Here is a 19,338-nt window from a genome sequence, read left to right as displayed (position 1 = left end):
TAACCATGAACGAGATGCGTCACATTCTTATGAATGAATAAAGTGCATCTTAGGTCTTTGCTACTGGTGACCCCGACAGACACTTTTTCAAACTTTTGTTATTGGTGAGCCTGATAGACATTTTTTAAAAAAATGTTGCTACTCATGATCCCCATAAACATTTTTTCACATTCTTGATGATTTTCGGTGCTCCTGACAGACCCTTGCATCTTTCATCCAGTGCTGCACTGACGTTTCTCGATTCTGAGTCATGGGGAAAGCAAAAGAATTGTCAAAATGATCTGCAGGAAAAGGTAGTTGAACTGGATAAAACAGGAAAGGGATTTAAAAGATATCCAAGGAATTGAGAATGGCAGTCAGCAGTGTTCAAACTCTAATCAAGAAGTGGAAAATAAGGGGTTCTGTTGAAACCAAACCACGGTCAGGTAGACCAACTAAAATTTCAGCCACAACTGCCAGGAAAATTGTTCAGGATGCAAAGAAAAACCCACAAATAACTTCAGGTGAAATACAGAACTCTTCGAAAACATGTGGTGTGGCTGTTTCAAGATGCACAATAAGGAGGCACTGGAAGAAAGATGAGCTGCATGGTCGAGTCGCCAGAAGAAAGCCATTACTACGCAAATGCCACAAAAGTATCCCGCTTACAATACGCCAAACCGCACAGAGACAAGCCTCAAACCTTCTGGCAAAGTTACTTGGAGTGATATGACCAAAATGTAGCTTTTTGGCCGCAACCATAAACACTACATCAACAAGGCCTATGATGAAAGGTCCTATAGTGAAACACAGGTGGATCGCTGAGGTTTTGGGGAATGAGTGAGCTATAAAGGCAGTTAAAAAAAACTGGAGGAACATGTGTGAAAAGTTTGTGTTATCATTCATATCCTCTGAAAAATTGCCAAGAAACTCTGCCAGGGTATGTAAACTTATGTGTGTGTGTAAAATTATATATATATATATATATATATATATATATATATATATATATATATATATATATATATATATATATATATATATATATATATATATATATATATATATATATATATATATATATATATATATATTATAGATTTAGGTCTGGACTTTGACTGGGCCATTCTCAACACATCAGTAAGCTTTGATCAAAACAATTCCATTGTAGCTCTGGCTGTACGTTTACGGTCGTTGTCCTGCCGGAAAGGTGAACCTCCACCCCAGTCTCAAGTCTGTTTGCAGACTCTAACAGGTTTTCTTCTAAGATTGCACTGACCAGCTTCCCTGTCCCTGCTAAAGAAAAGAATCCCCACAACATGATGCTGCCACCATGTTTCATTGTCGAAATAAGTTTTTATTTTTTAAATAGAAAAGAAAAGAGTCAGAGTACAGAATACAACCAGGGTACATGAGTACTGCACACGGACACAGTCAAAACCGGACAATACATACTCTAAAAATAAGCAACTTTTTATCTTATAACAAAAGATAGCACAGGGCACATCACACCTAGGATATTGCCCGCTACTAATACTAAGAAGAAAAAAAAAAAAGGCAAAGAAAAAAGGGAGAAAAAAGGAGAAAAGAGAAAAAGGAGAAAAAAAAAAGGGGGGGGGATAGGGGGGAAAGCTGACACTGTGCAAAACGGCCCATCTTAAATTACCAGGGAGAGTGGAAAAGAAAGGACCAGAGTCACAACGGCAATCTCATCTCATTTCTAATTGCAGGTATTGATCCGAATGCCTAAACGCCACCCAAGGTGACCACATCGGGTTACATTTTTTAGTCGATTCACTGGCGATAGCTACGGTTTCCTCCATTTGGTAGATATTTTCTATGGCGCTGAGCCATTCGGGGATAGAAGGAGTATCCCTCGATTTCCAGTGTCTGGGGATCAAAACTTTCGCTGCATTCAGCAGATGTCTAGTGAGTGATTTTTTATAATGCTGCCATGAGCAGTCTGCAATACGTAGTAGGCAACATGCAGAAGTGAGAGAGATTGTGGTATCCGCAATGACCCTGAACAACTCGACCACCTTATCCCAAAAGGGTCTTAGACGAGGGCACTCCCACCAAATATGGATAGTAGTGCCCTGGTCTTGCTCACATCTCCAGCAAAGATCTGATGTCAACGGGTACCATTTTTTAATCTTATCCGGCGTAGCATACCATTGTGTTAAAAGCTTATAAGATGTTTCCTGTATTTTCGTGCCCATGGAACACTTATGGGCGAAAACACAGGCACGTTTCCATTGCTTCTCAGTAATCCTTATTTTTAGCGCCTTCTCCCATTGTACTCGTATTCCAGATGCTATACACCCCTCCCTGTCTAGTTGAAGCCATGAGTATGCCAGTGAGGTGGCTCTAGGTACTGGAGCTCCAGGCAGGCAGGTTTGTTCAAAAGGAGTTCTAGATCTGAAGAACTGTTTTTTTGTCTGGGAGACCTGTATGTAATTATGCAGCTGGCGGTAGGTCCAAAATGAAAGGGGATTCTGAGAGACCAGTTCTCGTTTTAAGGACTCAAAATGTTTTAGTGTGTTATCTTCTACACAATGCATCATTAAAAGGGGTGTTAAATGGTCAGTGGGTGCAGAAAAATGCAGATCCATCCCGGGCAAAAGTCTGGGTTTCGGATAATGGGGGTAAGCGGGCCGGAGATGAGGACAATTTATGATACTTCATGATCATATGAAAAACTCTAAGCGTAGTCCCCACCAAAGGATGCTGCCGCAGGCTCTGCGGCAACTTCGCCCATGGGATCCAGGGTAGGAATCTAAGATGAAATGTGGAGGACACTTCCTCCAGTGTGACCCAATCTTTCTGTCTCCTGTGACAATTCCAGTCCAAAATTCTAGCTATATGTATCCCGGAATGATAAAGTTTAAAATCAGGTAGGCCTATACCCCCTTCTTCCTTATGTTCTGTAAGCATATCCAGCTTTATCCTAGGTTTTTGTCCCTTCCAAATAAACGTGTGTATAATAGACTGAAGTCTTTTAAAGAAAAAACCTGGGAGTGGAATGGGTAGGATATGGAAGTGATATAAAATTCTAGGTAAAATTACCATCTTCAGGATGGCAGCTCTGCCAAACCAGGAGAAGGGTCTAGAGATCTGTAACGGATTATGGACTATTCTGCCTGGACATTGATAATAACTGCAGGATCTTGAGAGACTACAAGATGTTGGTTAATTGTAACCCCAACCAGTCAATATTCTATGACTCATTTCTATGATTAGTCTAGTGACATGCTAATTGCATCAGGGCTTGGAGGACATTCCATTGTCCTTGTGTAAAGGTGTTGTAACGGACAGGTGTTAATCCCAGGTCTGCTCCCAGAACCCTAATTATGCATACTAAAGACTGCTTACGTGTGATAACCCTGTCTACAATCTATTGATGCTCAGAGGTGTCAAGCGGTATGCGGAGACGGAGTGAAGGCTTTTGTTGTTAGTAATTGAGGAATGTTTAGTAATTAGCCTTAGTGTGTGATTAGGGGGGGGGGGGGAGGAGTGTCATTTGTTTCTGTACAGTTTGTAACCAGATATAAGGAAGAAAAATGTGGCATTAAAAGTCAGTCCTGCTTGACTCTGCAAACGTAGCCCGTCTCGTTTCTTGGAAGGGCGTTCGATGGGATATACCGGCGGTACCTGCATATCGCAGCTTGCCAGGGAAAAGGACGTCTCCAACGGCTGAGACCCTCTCACCAGTGGGTAGCCGTTACAAGATCCAACCTTTAAGATCTACTTGAATTTTGTTTAACAAAGGGGGAAAATTAATGTTATAAATATCCGCAAATCTGGCCACAAGTTTTATTCCTAGATAGGTGATAGATGAGGTTACCCACTTAAACAAACTGGAGCCACGTACGCTTTTTAAGACGTCAGTGGGCAATGTGAGATTAAGAGCTTCTGATTTGGAATAATTAATTTTCATACTGGAAATATAGCTAAACATTTTAAAGGCTTTGGAGAGGTTCGGGATTGAGACCAGGGGCTGTGTTAGAAAAAATAAAAGATCATTGCCCTGACCAGCTTCCCTGTCCCTGCTAAAGAAAAGCATCCCCACAACATGATGCTGCCACCATGTTTCATGGTGGGGATGGTGCGTTGAGGGTGATGTGCAGTGTTTGTTTTCCACCACATAGAGCGTTTTGCTTATAGGCCAAAAAAAATTACATTTTGGTCTCATCTGACCACAGCACCTTCTTCCACATGTTTGTGGAGTCCCCCACATGGCTTTGCACAAACTGCAAACAGGACTTCTTATGGCTTTGTTTCAACAATGGCTTTCTTCTGGCCACTCTTCCATGAAGGCCAGATTTGTGGAGTGCACGACTAACAGTTGTCCTGTGGAAAGATTCTCCCACCCGAGATGTGGACCTCTGCAGCTTGTCCAGAGTTACCATGGGCCTCTTGGCTACTTCTCCGATTAATGCTCTCCTTGCCCGGCCTGTCAGTTTAGGTGGACGGCCATGTGCTGGTAGGTTTGCAGTTGTGCCACTCTTTCCATTTTTGGATGATGGATTGAACAGTGCTCCGTGAGATGTTCAAAGCTTGGGATATTTTTTGTTTATAACCTAACCCTGCTTTAAACTTCTCTACAACTTTATCCCTGACCTATCTGGTGTGTTCCTTGGCCTTCATGATGCGGTTTGTTCACTAGTGTTCTCTAACAAACCTCTGGGGGCTTTGCAGAACAGCTGGATTTATACTAAGACTAAATACACACAGGTGGACTCTTTACCAATTAGGTAACTTCTGAAGGCAATTGGTTCTACTAGATTTTAGTTAGGGGTATCAGAGTAAAAGGGGGCTAAATACAAAACGCATGCCACACTTTTCAGACTTTGGAAAAAAATAAAAAAATAAAAAATGAAAACCATTTATCATTTTCCTTCCACTTCACAATTATGTGCCACTTTGTGTTGGTCTATCATAGGGGTCCTCAAACTACGGCCCACGGGCCGGAGGACTTGTAACTGGCCCACCCGACCCTGACAGGCAACGCCGTTACACTGCAGGTTGTAACACAGCGATCCCGCTGTGTCACGGAGATGACAGTGTTAACAGTTCGGGCGCACTGATAAATGTCCCGCCCTCCTCCTCCTAGACTAGCTTGTGTGATAGAGCCAGTGTTTTGTCTATCACACAAGCTGGTCTAGGAGGAGGGCGGGACATTTATCACAGCAAGCCAGAACTGTACCAACACTGTGAGCACAGCGGGACTGTCACAGCAGTTGAGTGAGCAGTGGCACAGTAAGGAGAAAGTGCTGTGAGGGGCTTACGATGGTGAGGGGGGCTGATATTGATGTAATGATGATGGTGGGGGGGCTAATGATGATGCAATGATGATGATGGTGGGGGGGAGGCTGATGATGATAAAATGATGATGATGATGATGGTGGGGGGGGCGGATGATGATGGTGGGGGGGCTTGCAATGAGGGGCTGATGATGTAATGATGAAGGTGGGGGGGGTTGCAATGGTGAGGGGGGGTTGCAATGAGGGGCTGATGATGGTGAGGGGGGCTTGCAAAGGTGAGGGGGGGGGTTGCAATGAGGGGCTGATGATGATGATGATGTAATGATGATTGGGGGGGCTTGCAATGATCTTGATCGGCTTGCAATTAATGATTGTGAGGGGGCTTGTAATGAGGGGCTTACAATGATGGCGAGGGGGGCTTGCAATGAGGGGATGATAATGTAATGATGATGGTGAGGTGGGGGGCTTGCAATGATCATGATCGGTTTGCAATTAACGATTGTGAGGGAGGGCTTGAAATGATGAAGGGGGAGGGTTGCAATGATCGTGAGGGGCTTGCAATGGTGAGGGGGGGGGCTTGAAATGATGGCTTGAATTTGAAATGGTGGCGAGTGGGGGGGGGGGTGCTTGCAATGATGGCTTGAAATGACGGTGAGGGTGGGCTTGCAATGATGGCTTGAAATGACGGTGAGGGTGGGCTTGCAATGATGGCTTGAAATGACGGTGAGGGTGGGCTTGCAATGATGGTGAGGGGGGGGGGGGGGCTTTCAATGATGGTGAGGGGGGCTTTCAATGATGGTGAGGGGGGCTTTCAATGATGGTGAGGGGGGCTTTCAATGATGGTGAGGGGGGCTTTCAATGATGGTGAGGCGGGCATTGATTGGGCTGCACTGGCGAGCATTGATGGTCAAAGAAAGTTATTGCTGGTATATTTGTTTTGTAGCGCTGTGTGTGTGCGCATAGGAAATAATATATGTGCAGTGTGCATAGGAAATTGTTCATAGTTTTTTTTATAGTCCGGCCCTCTAACGGTCTGAGGGACAGTGAACCGGCCCCCTGTTTAAAAAGTTTGAGGACCCCTGGTCTATCACATAAAAATAGGATTTGTGTACTCACCGTAAAATCCTTTTCTCCGAGTCCATGGACGGACACAGCTTCTTAAATCTTGACAAGTGGGTTATGTTCCCCGTTTACAGGAGAGGACTAGGCAGAAACCTGTTACATAATTAAATACATGTTACATTAACAGTGTTGAACAGTCCCGCCCAGGGGGCGGTCCCTCTAGCCATAACCCTCCTCACTGCAGCATGCAGCCTCAGTTCGTAACAAGCAGTACAAACCTAAAAAAGGAGGGGTGGGTGCCGTGTCTGTCCATGGAAATCCTAATTTTCTCTTATCGTCCATGGACAGACACAGCTCCTTAAATCTTGACAAGTGGGACGTCCCCAAGCAGCGTCAAAAACGAGGGGTGGGAAATATATCAGTAAAACTAATTTTAACTTCACCACAAAAAAGCAGAGCTCCTCAACGGAGGGGGTGCAACTTTAAACAGCCGCCGGCAAAAACTAGCGGCCGAAAAAAAGCATCAGAAGATGCACTCACAGCAACCATGTAAATTCTGGAAAAAGCATGAGCGAACGGCAAGTCGCCACCTCGCACACCTGTGAGACCGACGCATGATGTCGGGAAAAAAAACAGGAAGCACTAATTGTCCTGGTCGAAAGTGCCGTGACCGGAAAGGGGGGCCCGCCCCTTAAGAGCATAGGCCTGTATGACAGCCTGCCTGATCCGCCGAGAAATGGTGGTCGACGAGACCGCCAGGCCCTTTTGTGGACCAGACACCGACACAAAAGGCAGTCAGAACTCCGAAACGGAGCCGTAGCAGGCAGGTACACCCGCAAAGCGCATACCAAGTATGAAAGGCAACCTCCGTAGGATTCGCCGGCCGAGGACAGAAGGATGGAAGAACAATGTCCTTATTCCAGCGAAAGGCCGGAACCACCTTCGGAAGAAGGGTAGGTCGCGGGCGAACCACCACCTAATCCTTATGGAGGGTCAAGCATGGCGGCTTGCAAGACAAGACCGCCAACTCAGAAACCCCTCTAACAGAGGTAAAGGCCACTAAAGGGGCCACCTTCTCAGATAGTGTCAAGAGAAAATCTCTCTGATGTTTCCAAAAGGAAGGTTCCTGAAGAACCGAGAGCACCAGTCGAAACTCATGGGGGAAGAGATGGGCCAAGAGGGGAAAGTATATGACAAAACCCCTGCACACAAAAAGGGACCCACCAGGGAACGGGCCGCAAAAAGGCCACTGAAAGAACACAGCCAAGGCTGAAATCTGCCCCCAAACGGTGCTTTAAGCAATTTTTAGATCCACTCCAAGTTGTAAAAACAGCAGGACCCTGGACACCGAGTACGTCCGTGGACGTCACTCCATCCCTTCGCACCAAGAGATGTAGGCCTGCCAGCTGTGACGGTAGATCCTCCGGAAGAACACTACCGTGCCCTCAGCATTGTTGAGATGACCGAGTCGGACAGACCCCGTTCTGGCTTCCAATAGCCATGTTGAGCAAGTCAGTGACTGAACAACAGGAGGAAGTATGGAACCTCGAGACAGAGGGACCTTTCTCCCTGGCAACCGCCAGTGTACCTCCGCTACCAGGCGCCCGATATCGGCATACCAAGGACGCCGAGGTCAATCTGGAGCGATTAGAATCATTGGGATCTCCTCAGCCTCTGGAGCACCTGAGGAAGCAACTACAATGGAGGAACGGCAAAAAGTCACCTATACAGACCCCACAGGGCCACCAGAGCGACTTGCGCGTCTGTACCAGATCACTAGACCTGGCCACCAACTTCGACACCCTTGCGGTGGAGACGAGCGGCCAGGAGATCCATGCCCTGTTAGGCTCACCTCCTGCAAGGGAGCCGAAAACACCCCAAGCACAAAGACCAGTCGTCCTGGTCCAGCATCTGGCGACTCCAGTAGTCCGCCTGCCGGTATACCTGATGGTAGACCGAAGCCACAGCCATGGCGTTGTCCGGCTGAAACCAGATCGGACGACCTTGCAACCTCCTCGACCACGAGGAGAAGCATAGCCTGATCGCCTAAAATAGTAGGACAATAAACGGTGGACAGCACCTGGTATTCCCAGGCGGTCTCCCACCCAGGCACTAGCTAAGCCCGACCCTGGGTAGCTACCGAGACAAGAGGAGAGCGGGCACATTCAGGGAGGTGTGGCCGTAGGTCCACGCAAGTCCAGCGACTCAGGGCCGACTGGACCACCTAGGTTCACAACCCGTGAGGCTGGCATCCGTCGTAAACACTGACCACTGGAAGGAAGAAACAACTTCCCGGACCGAAGAGTCTGGGATCTCCGTCACCAACTCTGAGAGACTGACTAGATGGCGCACCGGAATCTGATGATTTCAGAGACAAGAGATTTTTACCACCTGGACAGTATTTCCCCTGGAAAACCCGAGTGTGGAACTGGGCATACAGTACCGCCTCGAAGGAGGCTACCCACAGGCCCCGGACCAGCAGGCGCCCGGAGAGAAGACCGATTGCGTGATGCCAATACCTTCACCCCAGACTGAAGAGTCTGCAATTTCTCCAGGGGAAGAAGGACCTTCGCCACGAGGAGTCCGGATCAACCCTAGATACTCCAACACTGAGTCGGAACCTAGCATGCCCAGATAACACATCCACTAGGTCTGAGACAGAAGCTGCTCTCAGAAGAAAGTAGTCCAAGTAGCCAATAAGGCAAAGCCTCGCTGTCCCAACAAAGTTAGGATAAGTGCAAGCTCCCAGCTGAAAACCCATGGTGCCGACGCCAGATCAAAAGGGAGGGCCACAGGCTGACAGAGACCCTCTCTCATCACGAAGCACAGAAAAAAAATCCATGGATTCCATGCGAAACTACCCGACGTTCACAAAAGGTATTTAGGGCCTGAGGCCCATAGAAAACCCCAAACCTCTCGTCCTGCAGGAAAGGTAAAATTACCCCGCAGCTTAGCAAGTCCCACACTGCCCAAGGCTCCTTACAAATAAACAAAAGCTCCTAGAGCCCTATTCAGGCCTCTCACCCACTTGCTGTGCTGATCAGGGGTACCCATGGGAATCACCTCAGGAGGAGACTGCCCAGCGCTGCCGTCCACTCTCAGCACACCCAGCGTGTGAGAGGAAAAGAACCGTGAGGTAACTGTGCGGCATCTGCAGGGGCCTGTGTGCCAAATGGCGGCAAAATGCAGGGTTTAAACAGGAAAAGCCTCCTAGGGTTTTTTAACAGTGAAAAACACCTCACAGGAAAGCCCCATACAAAAAAGAAAAAACACAGGCCAGATAACATAGTCCCCTCAGGAAGGCCCCCTTCCCCCTGACAGCAGCAATGTTAGCAATGCAGCAAGGGAAAAGGAGCAGGCAAGGGAATAGAAGAGGACCCCCGAACCCCAGGAATGCCCAGCCGTACCAACCCACCGAAGCGGGAGGGACTGTACTTACCCGTCCGACGCATTCCTGACAGAACTACAACCGCAATGGAGGTAGCTGTCGGACTAGTCCACTGTGAGTGAGACAACACCACAGCCCAGTCATATGTGGACCTAGGAGCAAAGCTCACCGACCACCCCCGGAGTCATGGGGTATGGCGTGGCAGACCCAGCCTCTTTGCAAAGGTGTGCCCACACTTGCTGGTCAGACTGAGTAGACTACAAGGATCTATATCATCCAGCCTGTCTCTCAGCCGACAGTTGAAAGAAGATTCTTCAAGAAAAAGTCAAATAAAATAAAATAAAATAACATTTCTCCTCAGGGCGCTGGGCCCAAAGGGAGCCATACATCCTTCTCCTTGCTAGGCAGAACGAAACTAAGGCTGCATGCTGCAGTGAGGAGGGTTATGTCTGGAGGGACCGCCCCCTGGGCGGGGCTGTTCAACACTGTTAATGTAACATGTATTTAATTATGTAACATGTTTCTGCCTAGTCCTCTCCTGTAAACAGGGAACATAACCCACTTGTCAAGATTTAAGGAGCTGTGTCTGTCCATGGACGATAAGAGAAATCCCGATTAAATACATTTACGTTTTTGGTTGTAACATGACAACATTTCAAGGTGACCAAATGGTGCTCTGGTTCTCCAGTTATAGCCATTGAATTAGGAGACCCAATATAAAAACCGCAAGACTGTCACTGACTGGTCTACTCCAATGTGACGATTTAGTCTAAGAATATAAATTAAGCAGGAATCTCTACTGGGTTCTCTCCTTTAACAGAATGGGTGAAATAAATTTGTAATATAATAAGTGATACAAGGTAACATGGTGTCAGCATTTGGCAGGCTTTCAGGGATTACTTCCACATGTTCAGATTACTTGGTTCATCGAGTAACTAAAATGAGGTAATCACATTATTCGGCAATGCATAAATGGCCCTTGAGACTTTAGAAACAGTGCTCATAATATCTGCATAAAGAACTGTATATTTCACTCCCCATGACTGTTCAACTGCTTTGCAACAGGAGATCAAGCAAGCATGTCTTGACAGCAAGTGACCAGGCGCTGAATAAAAGGCTTATTGCACTTAACATACAGAGACGCATATTTTTGCATAGACTTTAAGGGGCAAGATACATCTACAAAGTTCAGGTAGAACTCTGGCCAAGCCACTGAACTATTATGTAGGCTGATATCATCATTAAAATTGCACAACTGTTCTCTCCAGCTTGAGACCATTCAAAGTTCATTTACAGGTGTAGTTGACCTGCAGTTGACTCCCTAAACTGTGTTAACCTGCTTCAAGCTTCCTATTGACATTTATAGGGACAGAAGCAGTTCAAAACAAAACCCCCCTTGACACAGGCCCTTAAAACAGGAAATGTCAGACATACAACATGTTCAGTTGCCTGGACTGTGAATTGGGAGCATACTGTCTGTTACTACCAACATCAAAACCTGGTTTGCTGATCTGCATCATGCAGATGTCCCATCACCGAGGTCACACAGTATATTTCACATCAGGGGCCAATTGGCATTATCTTCAAATATTTAGCTGTGGGCAGGCACGGTTATCATCCCAGTTACTTTTAATATGCTGTTATAATAGTGAAATACTTCTGCTACTTGCTTTGCCATCCAATTGTGACTGGGGCAAATTTACACTCACTGGCCAATGTATTGTTAGGTACACCTTGCGAGGACTGGGTTGGACCCACTTTTCCCTTCAAAACTGCATTTATTTTTCGTAGCATAGATTTAACTAGTTGTTGGAAACATTCCTCAGAGATTTTGGTCAATATTGACAGGATAGCATCACCCAGTTGCTGCAGATTTGTCGGCTGTACATTCACCTGTTCCACCACATCTCAAAGGGGCTCCATTGGATTGAGATCTGGTAACTGTGGAGGCCATTGGATTAGAGTGAACTCATTGTCATGTTCAATAAACCAGTGGTGAGATGATTTGAGCTTTGAGACATAGCTACTTCCATTAGGCTAATCAGAAGATGGGTACACTGTAGTCATAAAGGGATGGACATGGTCAGCAACAATACTCAGGTAGGCCATGGCATTTACACAATGCTCAAATTGGTACTAAGGGGCCCAAAGTGTGCAGAGAAAATATCCCCCAAACCACACCACCACCACCCTGAACCGTTGATACAAGGCTGGATGTATCCTTGTTTTCATGTTTACGCCAAATTCTGACCCTACCATCTGAATGTTGCAGCTGAAACCGAGACTCATTAGACCAGGCAAAATTTTTTCCAATCTTCTATTTTCTAAATCTGGTGAGCCTGTGTAAATTGTAATCTCGGTTTCCTGTTCTGACAGGAGTGACACCTGGTGTGGTCTTCTGCTGCTGTAGACCATCTGCTTCAAGGTTCGGCGTATTGTGCATTCAGAGATGGAATTCTGCATACCTTGGTTGTCACGAGTGTTTAATTGCATTACTGTTGCCTTTCTATCATCTTAAACCAGTCTGCCCATTCTCCTCTGACCTCAACAAGACATTTTCATTTATTTGGACAATGTTACTCATTGTAGTGTTTGTAGGGGTTGGTTTTGTGTACGGTGTGTCATGGTGCTTCCTATTATATAGTATCTCACAAAAGTGAGTACACCCCTCACATTTTTGTAAATATTTTATTCTATCTTTACATGTGACAACACTGAATAAATTACACTTTGCTACAATGTAAAGTCGTGAGTGTACAGCTTGTAGAAGGCTCCATGCACACTGAAGCTGATTAAAGCTATAAAAAAACGCCAGTAGCTTTGCAGGGAGCCTTTCAACGTTTTTTAGCATTTTTGCAATAGCTTTAACCAGCGTTTTTCAGTGTAGCCTTTTTTTTTACTTTTTTTTCAATGGATTAAAAATGCTAAAAACGCTGGAACCAGCGTTTGAGCGTTTTTCAGCGTTTTGCGTTTTTGGGCGTTTTTTCCCCGCCAAAAAACGGCACTTTGAACACAAATTTTGGGCGTTCAGAAAAAAGCCAATAAACTCCAAAGCTCATTAACACTAAAAAACTCCCAGGTGTGCATGGGCACATAGGCTAACATAGAGTTCAGTTTATGGGCTTTAAGAAAAAAAAGCCAAAACGCCAATAAACTGCAGTTTATCAGCTTCAGTGTGCATGGAGCCTAACAGTGTAAATTTGCTGTCCCCTAAAAATAACTCAACACACAGCCATTAATGTCTAAACACCTGGCAACAAAAGCGAGTACACCCCAAGTGAAAATGTCCAAATTGGGACCAATTAGCAATTTTCCCTCCCCGGGGTAATGTGACGTTAGTGTTACAAGGTCTCAGGTGTGAATGGGAGCAGGGGTGTTAAATTTGGTGTTATCACTCTCACTCTGTCATACTGGTCACTGGAAGTTCAACATGGCACCTCATGGCAAAGAACTCTGAGGATCTGAAAAAAAGAATTGTTGCTCTACAAAAAAATGGCCTAGGCTATAAGAAGATTGCCAAGACCCTGAAACTGAGCTGCAGCGCGGTGGCCAAGACCATACAGCGGTTTAACAGGACATGTTCCTCTCAGAACAGGCCTCACCATGGTCGACCCAGGAAGTTGAGTGCACATGTTCGGCGTCATATTCAGAGGATGTCCTTGGGAAATAGACATACGAGTACTGCCAGCATTGGTGCAGAGGTTGATGGGGGGGCAGCCTGTCAGTGCTCAGACCATATGTCGCACACTGCATCAAATTGGTCTGTATGGCTGTCATCCCATAAGGAAGCCTCTTCTAAAGATGATGCACAAGAAAGCCCGCAAACAGTTTGCTGAAGACAAGCAGACTAAGGACATGGATTACTGGAACCATGTCCTGTTGGCTGATGAGACCAATATAAACTTTTTTTGGTTCAGATGGTGTCAAGCGTGTGTGGCGGCAACCAGGTGAGGAATACAAAGACAAGTGTGTCATGCCTACAGTCATGCATGGTGGTGGAAGTCTCATGGTCTGGGACTGCAAGAGTGCTGCCGACACTGGGGAGCTACAGTTGATTGAACTATGAATGCCAACAGGTACTGTGACATACTGAAGCAAAGCATGAGCCCCTCCATTCGGAGACAGGGCCACAGGGCAGTATTCCAACATAACGCCTCCAAACACACCTCCAAGACGACCACTGCCTTGCTAAAGAAGCTGAGGGTAAAGGTGATGGACTGGCCAAGCATGTCTCCAGACCTAAACCCTATTGAGCATCTGTGGTGCATCCTCAAATGGAAGGCGGAGGAGCGCAAGGTCTCTAAAATCCACCAGCTCTGAGATCTCGTCATGGAGGAAGGGAAGAGGACTCCAGTGGCAACCTGTGAAGCTCTGGTGAACTCCATGCCCAAGAGGGTTAAGGCAGTGCTGAAAAATGATGGTGGCCACACAAAAAATGTACACTTTTGGACCAATTTGGAAATTTTCACTTAGGGGGTGTACTGACTTTTGTTGCCAGGGGTTTAGACATTATACAATTTACACTGTTATACAAGCTGTACACTCACTACTTTACATTGTAGTAAAGTGCAATTTCTTCAATGTTGTCACAGGAAAAGATATAATAAAACATTTACAAAAATTTGAGGGGTGTACTATAGGTTAAACACCAGTGTGTAACCCAGTACGAATTCCATGGCCATTTTTTTTTTTTTAATATATCTTTAAAGCGGAACTTCAGTCGTTTTTTCAACTTTCCATCTATTAAATCTTCTGTCCTTGTTTTAACTTTGGATAGCAAAAACAAAATGTTTTCTGCCAGTAAATACCTTATACAGCCCACTTCCTGTTTGTCTGGTAAAAAGCCTAGGCTTATGACATCATGCACAGCTCTCTCTCTCGTGAGAGTTTTCCAGGAAGGGAGGGGGGAGGAGTCATAAGAGGGCCAATGAGAGCTGCAGAGCTGGAGGTTTTCCTCTGTGTAAATCCAGGAAGTCAACAGGCAACAGCTTCAGCTGCCCACCGTTAAAATGGCTGCAGCCAGACTCAGTGGATGGAGATTTCGGCAGCATATTTGGCAAGTACAGAATCACAGTATATATAAAATAATATGCAAAGTGGTTGGAGGGAAGCTTCAGAATTGCAAAGATATTTTTATTACAAATTATGTGAGCAGACTGCAGTTCCTCTTTAAAAACAGACATCCTGCCGTGTCTCTGGAAGGGTCAACTTTTAATATCTAAATACTTCTCTTACCTGCACACCTTGCAGGTTCCTGCTGTTTTGTAGCCAACACCGGAGATCACATGCTCCTACATACCTTGAAGTGTCTGGGGTGCTACAAAAGAGGCAAGGAGCTGGAAGGGAGCACAGGTAATGCAAGTATAACTCTCCATTCACACTTGTACAACACCAAAGTTGTGCGGCTTTGGAGTGCAACTTTAACGCAACTTTAGATGGGTGGGACTTGGATGTGACTTGTCGTCTGTTGCACCACTCTTGCATGTAAAACATTTCAAATAAAGATTTTTTTTTTTTTATTGAAAAATCAGTCGAAGCGTTCTAGTTAACTGAAGTATACCAAGGCAACTAGATTGGGATTGGGCTTCTAGACATTGGATACTCCGGGTCACAAAAGTATTCGCTAAGAGAGTTTACCATTAGACCACTGAAGTCGCATGTGAATAATAGATTATTTGTCAGTCACAGCCACTTACATAGTTACATAGGTAAAGTTGAAAAAAGACATAAGTCCAATCTATGTGTGTGATCATATGTCTATTTTATCACCTTTATTTTTTGTGCTCTGAAACAACAACAACAACAAAAAGGGTACATTTTACCTTTTGCTATAATAAATATCCCCAAAAATGTTGTCTTTTTTTTTAAAAACTAAATTTTGTCGGTTTAGGCCAAAATGTATTCTACATATTTTTGGTAAAAAAAAAAAATTGAAAAAAATGCAAATTGATTGGTTTGCGTAAAAGTTATAGCGTTTACAAAAAATGGGAAAGATTTATGGCATTTTTTATGCCGTTTTTATTATTATTATTTACTTTACTAGTAATGGCGGTGATCTGTGATTTTAAGTGGTATTGTGACGGACAGATCAGAGACTTTTGGGACCATTAGCATTTATGGAGCGATCAGTGCTATAAATATGCACTGATTACTGTGTAAATGCCACTGGCAAGGAAGGGGTTAACACTAGGGGGGGCGATCAAGAAGTTAAATGTGTGTTCCCTCACTGTGTGGGGAGGGGAGTGACTAAGAGTTGACAGATCACCTTTTCTACTTTGTAGACACACAATCTTTTTTCTCTCCTCTGACAACACAGGGATTTGTGTTTTCACACACACCACACACAATATAGAGCAATATAATATGGCTCTCCTGGGCAAAGCCATATATGTACAGGATTTCGCACAGGAGAGCCATTCTGCCGCAGTCTGTGTGAGCCGGTGGGGTACCGGTTAAAAATAGAAAGAAAACTCCTAGGAATTCCAAACAGATAATTTATCAATATGCGCTGTATTATTCGTTTGATTTAACCTTTTCCCATCTCTCCCCTCCCAAAAAACACACACACACACACACACACACACACACACACACACACACACACACACACACACGTGAATACTGTGGGGGGGGGGGGAAACGGCTAGTCGTAAAGAAGTGTAGAATTTTCCCGCGGATGAGGTGCAGGAAGCACATGTCCCTGTTCCAATTTATCCTGTGGCTGCAGCCCCACCAGATCCATCAGTATTGTGAGTGCTTACACTTTGATACCAGCTGAGCCCTCCCCCTGCTTTTGTGAATGATGGCGTGTGTCTCAATTCCAGCATGCTCCTGCTGCCAGAGTCCAGTGCCTAAATAAGAAATAAAGTATTCATCTTGTGGTCGGACAGCTCAAAATCCCTCCTTCTCCCCCAACACTGCAGCCTGACCACACTACTCACACAGAAATTATTATTATTATTATTTCAGGTACTTATATAGCACCATCAAATTTACACAGTGCTTTACATATACATTGTACATTTACACCAGTCCCTACCCTCAAGGAGCTTACAATCTAAAGGTCCCTAACACACATTCATACATATACTAGGGCCAATTTAGTAAGGATCCGAATAACCTACCAGCATGTCTTTAGATGTAAATTTAATTAGGTGCAATTGTGCTAGTTATTGGCAGCAGGAACATGCTAGAGACCAGCGCAGTCATTCACAAATACAGTGAGAAGAGTCAACCAGTACCACAATGGAATGATCTATCAGTCAGCTATGTGATCCATCAGATCGATCACAGCTTGAAAATTGTGACCGTTCCACCTCCACCAACATGCCACAAGGTACTATGGATGAAGACTCTCTGTGATCCAACTGGATGCTAGCAGTAAACATTAAAAGGGTTGTAAAGGTACAAATTGTTTTCCTAAATAGCTTCCTTTACCTTATTGCAGTCCTCCTTCACTTACCTCATCCTTCAATTTTGCTTTTAAATGTCCTTATTTCTTCTGAGAAATCCTCACTTCCTGTTCTTGTGTCTAACTCCACACAGTAATGCAAGGATTTCTCCCTGGTGTGGAGTGTTGTGCTCGCCCCCTCCCTTGGACTACAGGAGGGTCAGGATGCCCACTAACACACAGCTCCTTTATCTGCAACATAGAGAGCGTCCTGACTCTCCTGTACTCCAAGGGAGGGGGCGAGCACGACACTCCACACCAGGGAGAAAGCCTTGCATTACCGTGTGGAGTAACACGGATGCCGCTGACCCTGGACTTTGACCCTCTTGAACAATTATTGGCTTCACGAGTGATAGGGAAGCCACTGCCTTCTATCTACCTTCAGCTTTCTAATGCATATTCCACCAAACATGGGTAGCAGATTTGTCCGCTTTTACTGGCGTTGACTTGGATAACTGTGTGAATACTTCTCTCACCCAAATGTATTTCCACCAAAGATCGTTTTATCCAACTTAAATTCCTCCACAGAGTCCAATACACCCCACAACAATTAGCAAATATATATCCAACTTCTAAACCTCTTTGTCAGAGATGTCAAATATTGATTGGTACATTCCTTCATATTGTTTGGACCTATCTATATTGGGAAGCTGTGGTTAAGACTTATCAATAATGTGTGTAACATTCACCTGGGGGTAGATTCTAAAATATTTTTATTAGAAAACAGCGACACCCTAGGAGGTGGCTAGATACATAAAAAAAAAAAATTCACACATCCTTATATGCAACAAGGGAAATACACCTCACATGGAAACCATCCTCCCCACCAACTGTATCGGTCTGATGTTCCTCCATTACCAACATACTGTCCCTATCAGTGTTAATTTTGTCGACTAAAACAACTAAAACATTTTAGTCGACTAAATGAATACCATTTTAGTTGATTAAAATACAACTAAAACAATTGAGATTACTAAAATACGTCAAAAGACAAAAATGGTACTAAACCTAAAATGCTATTTTAGTCAAAAGACTAAAACCAACTTGAAATTTGACACTAGTCTGAAGAGCATAGCTTAATACCATAAATAATAACATATATTAGATTTTTTTACTCCAGCAGTATATAATGAGTTTGAAAATTGTAGAGAAATGTTAACCAATGCATTACAATTTAATTACACCCATTTTGTTTTAGTTGACTAAAATTTACTGGAGTTTTAGTCAACTAAATACGATTAAAAATAAAATAACTGCAGAAGACTAAAATTGGACTAAAACAATGCGATTTTCGTCCTAAGACTAAAACCAAATCGAAATTTGCTGCCAAAATTAACACTGGTCCCTATATAAAATTAGCGTATGAGAATTTTATAGAACTGAGGTTTTGGCAACATATGTGGTTTTGTCTCAGAATATGTACATAGTATGTTGCATTAACGTTGGTGGCTGATGGCATATATTACATGAAGTTTGTGAACCTTGCGCCACTGGGGTTTTGGTCACATATATCCATTACTTTTTTGGTTTGTTATTTTGATATTTCTGGCAGTGCTACACTATTGATTGTACAATGAACAAAAATGTTAATAAATTACTGTATTTAGCTAAAACTGTAAATAAAAAACACAGACAATATATGGTTGCCTTGTCTATCAGAAAGCTATGTGTCCTAGTGAACCTCTTGCCGACCTGCTCACAGTAGATATACTGTGAGCGGGTGGCACAGCCAGGCACTGTGACGTATTCGTACGTCGTATGCATGCGCACCCCCTGCTGTGATTGGACACAGCACAAGTTTTTTTTAAGCAGAGTACAGCCAGTGATCATGGCTGTACACCTACTGATCGGCTGTGGCCAATCACAGCACAAAGTTGTGCTGACAAACAAGGAACTTTGTGCACGGACAGTGTTCCGTTTCTTCTCCTCCAAAATCAACTTTGAGATGAGGGAGAAAAAGCAGATGGGTTAGTAAATGCAGCACACATTACACTTGTTAGGCACACAGTCAACCCCTTGATGTTACCCCCTTACCAGCCAGTGCCATTAGTACAGTGTACAGTATTATCACCAGAGCTTGTTTTCTCAGAAAATAGGTGCAGGAACTCAACCACAACCCTGTTCAGATTTCAAAAACAGTAGAAGGGTCTTAAAGGGGCATTAAATACCAGGATTGCATTACATACAGAGTGCAG

General features: G+C 44.4%; 1 protein-coding gene across 1 annotated transcript in view; it reads right to left on the bottom strand.

Annotated features, from left to right (window-relative positions):
• The window catches only part of GTF2E2 (general transcription factor IIE subunit 2), a 96,369-nt gene that overhangs the window by 35,346 nt on the left and 41,685 nt on the right, over positions 1-19,338 (bottom strand). The gene's annotated exons all lie outside the window — the stretch shown is intronic.

Source organism: Rana temporaria, chromosome 1, assembly GCF_905171775.1.
Source record: "Rana temporaria chromosome 1, aRanTem1.1, whole genome shotgun sequence".
NCBI lineage: Eukaryota > Metazoa > Chordata > Amphibia > Anura > Ranidae > Rana > Rana temporaria.
Note: the sequence above shows the minus strand (reverse complement) of the source record. Positions and strands in the feature narration are given on the sequence as shown.